We start from the raw sequence: 6,000 nt of genomic DNA on the forward strand, positions 1-6,000 counted from the left end.
TTTTGTCACTTTAACATCCACTTATTATTTGTGCTAAGTTAAAGGTAGTTTTGCTTTATTTGTCTTATATCTTGCTGTAGCTAATTTTGTAATTTAACCTTTTATGATGCTCCCTCGTGGCGGATTTGGGTTACTCCGTCCCTATTTAAGCAACCTTTGGTTCTTTGTTTGGAGGTCAGTTTTTGGTTGTGTTAGTGTTCAATTAGTTGGGCCCAAATGTGTTTTTTGTATGATTTAATTGTTAGTCATATTTGACTTTTTTTGGATTTATTTATTCTTTTTTTTTTGGAACTATTAAATTGAAATTGATCCTTATTTTTTTAATACTTTTGTCCTTAATTAAGCATGGTCCCTCACACTAGTGTTCTGTTATTTTCTTAGTTTCATGTCCAGTTTAGTTTTTATTAGGGATGGCCGGTGAAGCCTCGTGAAGCTTCCACAGGGTTCATCTGATTGTGCCAGAAAATGAACCAAAGTTTGGGGCTTTGAAACCACACAGAACAGTGACATCTGGTGGTGCACTGCAAGTATCTGCTTCAACCAGCCTCCTTTTCATATTTTATATGTACATCATAAAAAGCATAAAACAAAACAATTTGTGATAATTTATGAGAAGTGCTTGTGTTACATTGTGAATAATAAGTATAAAGTGAGAGGGGGGTGTGCTTATGAAACCGGGTCAAGATAAATTGACTGCATGGGATACATTTCAAAGATTTTTATTTAAAAACAGAATTTTTTCAACTGTGCTGGGTTTCAGCCTGTTTCTTCTTTGGCTGACGACTTCGCCAGGCTTGGAGAAAATCCTCTCACAGGGCACAGAGGACGCTGGGGTGCACAAAAATTTAAGCGTCAGCTTGTCCAGGTGTGGGTATAACACCTTGTGGGTGACCCAGTACCTCAGTGGGTCCTCCGTTCTTGGAATGTGGGGTTCCTTTAAGTACCTGGAACATAATTAGCCCATTGTCATTCAGCAGCAGAGCATGAGCATAAATGGTGATGAGGTAATAATCTTTACTGTACCTCTGAACCTCCACTGTAGCACTGGCAGTTGTGCTGGTCACCTGCTGTTGAGCACCCACATGCCTGTCCAGCAGGGCCCAGAGACCACCATCCTCCAGTTGAGTAGAAGGGCCTGCTCTAGGTGCTGTCTGTGGCTGTGCTGGAAGCTCCACCTGCATTGTTGCAGCACACTCTGTGGTCAGCCTATCTATGGCAGTTTGGGCAGAGCCCCAGCTCTTTGAACCTAGGGTCCAATAAGGTTGCCATTGAGAGGGCAGTGACCTTCTCCAGCATTAAAAACTTCTCACAGAGGTTATTCCTCAAGTTTGTGGCTAGTTTCTCACCCAGTGGGTTTCCAATATGGCCACATCTGCTTGAGATATAATGTTTTAGCATTTTAACAAGTGGTATGACCTTGGAGGCAGACACCCGTTTTTCCTCTGAGAGCTCAACTGTGGCCTGGTGAAATGGCGAAAGAACGTTGAGGCAGTGGTGCATTGCCTGGTAATCCTCCGAGGTGAACGGGGTGAGGTCTGTATCGAGGGTGGCCAGAGCTGCACCCAGTGCCTCTCTCTCCTCAAACAGTCTTTCCAACATGGTGAATGTACTGTTCCATCTCGTGTCCACCTAAGATAAGATGACAAACAGGTTTTATGAAGAGAAAGAAAATATCACAATTACACCAAGTACTTCAAAAGTAACATTAATAGCCAAACAGTAATCACCTCCTGAATTAATTTGTGCTCCGGCCTGGCCAGCTGTCGCTGCATCTCAGACAGCTTCTCCTTGGCTGTGGTGCTGGACTTAAAATGCCCAACGATCCTGCGCCCCCTACTCCGGATGTCCTCCAGTTCAGGGGTTTGGGCAAGGGATCTCTTCACCACCAAATTCAGCACATGTGCAAAACACATTATGTGCCGAAGATTCATCATATTAGCGAATGCAACCATGTTGGCAGCACAGTCTGTGACCAGGGCTGTCACCTGGAGGAAAGATTTCAACATGTTCACAAATCAGGTACATCACTTGGTAGTAGACCACATTGCAGGATGATCTTGTCTTTTATTGGTCTCTCACCTTCCCTTTAATGTCCCACTCTTCCATGAGGAGATGTTTGGTCTCAGCCAAGTGGGCTGCAGTGTGGGTTTGGGGAAACTTTTGAACCCCCAAGACCACAGAGGACAGCTCCACCTACAATGTGTCAAATCAGAGTGAGATACATGAACCATAGCAACACACAAAGCAGCAGGAACTTACCTCCCCAGTGATGAAATGGCAGGTTACAGCCAAGTAGGCGTCCATGTTAATTGACGTCCACATGTCAGCTGTCAGGCTGACAGCAGAGGCCCTGCTCACCAGAGCTAAGGCCTTCTCCTTCGTCACCTTGTACTTTTCCTCCACCATTGTCCTCAAGGCCTTCCTACTTGGAATGATGTAGGTGGGGTCCAAAAGGTTGACAAAGGCCTAAGGGTGACATTAAATGAAATACAGCTCATTAGGTAAACATGCATTGAAACTCTAAATGCTATAGAACTACTAGCCACCGTACCTTGAAACCTTTATCTTCCACAATGGAAAATGGTTGCGCATCCATAACAATCATATCCACCAATGCAGAATCACGTTTTTGCTTCCTTGACACTACAAAAATCAAATTCAGCATATCAAGAAATTAAACGCAGGGCAAACTTGTAAAATGCTGGATTTGAACTCATAACCTTTGGATGCAAAACAAACTAAGCTAATCCTTGAGCTATCAGAAATGTGACTGTTTGCACCCACCATCCACATCATGCAATAAATAATTACCGGCAGAAGGAGGATTGAAAGTTTGACGTGTTGTCCGAGGGGTCTCAACATGATGGATGGACCGGAGGTGTCGCATCATGGAGGATGTGTTGTCATGAAATGACAGTTCTTGTAGGCAAATCAAACACTGCACCTTCAACAGACAGAAAAGAAAGAGATAAACAATTACTTTTTAAAATGAATGACTCACCTACTTGTTGTTAAAGACATCAACAACTAAAAATAATAGTACACTTTAGTAGTTTTAAATAATTCAGAGACACTTTGCGTAATAAACACACCTTTCTGTCAGAACACAGACAGAGAGGGGTTTGGTACACGGGATACAGCTGTGTAATAATGGTTGTAAGCGCTTTGTTTGGGATATGCGCTAAATAAACAAGTCCAAAATTAATGTATTATCCTACATAACTTAGATTCTTAAATGTGCTGCCCCCTTATTTTAAGAATAAGTATATCAGCATGCATACCCCTAATAATAATAAAGCATATATTTAAACTTGAAAAACAAAAACAGGCAAACATCTTACATCACACAATAGTATATTGTACAAGAGTATTACCTTATTAGGAGAAATCAAGGTGAAGTGATACCAAGCCACAGAACGTTTCTTGACAGAAGCCATGGAAAAGAGTAATGAATCTAATTGAATTCTGACAGCACAACAGAACTGGTCAGGAAACATCATCTGGGATTCATTCTCCTTTTATAGCGCGCCCAAGCGTTCAAATTAGTGACGTCTGAACCGTGGTTCGACCAAACAATGCATTCGGCGCTTCGGACGTCATCAATCACGTGATCAGCGCCATTTGATAGACGCCCCGGAACATTGTGCCGAACCACTCTGCTTCATGCAGATGAAACAAGAGCTGAAGCGTTCGTGTCAAACGGGCCATCCCTGGTTTTTATAACTAAACTGGACATGAGCACCTTGATCAAACAGAAAACCCCATGGAGAAACACCACTACGGTCAAAAACCTGAAAAGAGAATGCAGGAAAGCTGAACGTAAATGGAGGAAAACAAAGCTTCTGATTCACTATGAGCTGTACAAAGAAAGCCTGCGTAGTTATAACAATGAGCTGTGCAATGCCAGACAGCTGCATTTATCTGATATCATTAATAAGAATGTCAACAATTCTCGAACTCTGTTTGCTATGGTTGAAAAACTCACAAATCCTCCTAAACAGTCAAACCCAGACCTCCTCTCCACAGAGAAATGCAACGAATTTGCCCACTTTTTTAGCCAAAAAATCAAAACAATTAGACAAAACATTAACACAACACAGACAAACAAGAAAACTAATCAGTGTCTAAAACCTAGAAATAACTCTGACGTTATGTCACAATTTAAAATTTAAAAATCCTAGAGGAAACAGTTCGGCAGCTGAAATCAACAACTTGTTCTCTGGACATAATACCATCCGACTTTTTAAAAACTGTTTTTACCTCAGTAGAAAGTGATCTCCTACGAATAGTTAACAGCTCACTGGCATCAGGCATTTTTCCCAAGTCACTAAAGACAGCTGCCATTAAGCCACTCCTAAAGAAGAGAACTCTAGACGCCTCTATGATGAACAGCTACAGACCTGTCTCTAATCTCTCTTTTATATCTTAGATTATTGAGAAAGTTGTATTTAACCAGCTCAATGACTTTCTGAATGAAAGTGGAAGTCTTGATAACTTTCAATCAGGCTTCAGACGTCATCACAGCACTGAAACAGCTCTGGTCAAAGTGTTAAACGACATCAGGTTGAATACTGATTCTGGTAATGTTTCAGTCCTGGTTCTGTTGGACCTCAGCGCTGCGTTTGATACTGTAGATCACAGAATCCTGTTGCACAGGCTGGAAAACTGGGTTGGACTTTCTGGAGCGGTCCTTAACTGGTTCAGGTCCTACTTAGAAGGCCGGAGTTATTTTGTTACTATTGGCAGCTATGAATCTGAGCGAGTGGCCATGACCTGTGGAGTCCCCCAGGGGTCAATTCTTGGACCTCTTCTGTTTAACTTATATATGCTCCCTTTGGGTCAGATATTGCAGAATTTTAACATCAATTATCACAGTTATGCAGACGATACACAACTTTATGTGTCTCTGTCTCCATGGCGACTGCAGCCCAGCAGACGTACTGTGTCAGTGTCTGGAGGAAGTAAACACCTGGATGAGAGAGAATTTTCTACAATTAAATGAAGACAAAACTGAGATCATTCTGTTTGGGAGCAAAGAGAAGAGGGTCAGCGTTGGTAAATATCTTGAGACTCGGGGCCTTACAATCACTGACCAAGTCGGTAACCTCGGAGTGTTGATAGACTCAGATCTGACTTTCAGCAGCCACATCAAAGCTGTCACCAAGCCAGCTTTTTACCATCTCAGAAACATCAACAGAATTAAAGGTTTCCTCTCCCAAAAAGACCAGGAGAAACTCCTCCATGCATTCATCTCCAGTAGACTCCATCACTGTAACTTTTAACTGGACTTCCCACAAAGAGCATTAAACATCTGCAGCTCATCCAGAACGCTGCTGCTGGAGCTTTAACCCGGACTAAGAGATCTGAACACATCACAGCAGCTTTAAAATCTTTACTCTGGCTTCCAGTCGGTCACAGAATAGATTTTAAAAGCCTGCTGATGGTTTACAATCTGTGATCTGTTCAGAGAATATAAAGCCAGCAGAGCTCTTAGATCCAAGGACTCAGGTCAGCTGGTCCAGTCCAGAGTCCAGACTAAACATGGAGAAGCAGCATTTAGCTGTTATGCTGCAAACAAGTGGAACAAACTGCCAGTGGAGATTAAACTTTCACCAAATGGAGACATTTTTAAATCCAGGTTAAAGACATTTCTGTTCTCATGTGTCTATGCATGAAATCTGCACGCTATCTTTGAACTTATCTGGACTGTTGCTGGTTTTTAAATTCATTTTAATTATTTTATTTGCTTCTCTTTATATTCTTTTATGTATTTTTAATGCTTCTTCCACTCCCTGCTGTAATGCTTTTATTTTATGTAAAGCACTTTGAAATGTTTGTACATGAAATGTGCTGTATAAATAAATAGAAAAATAAAAATAAATAAAAAAACTCCAGCTTTGCTGTGATTTGTGTTTTATCCTTGTTAAAATAAAACCTTTAACCTTATTTTGCCTTCCCTAAACACACCAGGGCACTGATAGGTTTGTTCATGAAGCAGCT

This window comes from Odontesthes bonariensis, chromosome 7 (genome assembly GCF_027942865.1).
Source record: "Odontesthes bonariensis isolate fOdoBon6 chromosome 7, fOdoBon6.hap1, whole genome shotgun sequence".
NCBI classification, from domain to species: Eukaryota; Metazoa; Chordata; class Actinopteri; order Atheriniformes; family Atherinopsidae; genus Odontesthes; species Odontesthes bonariensis.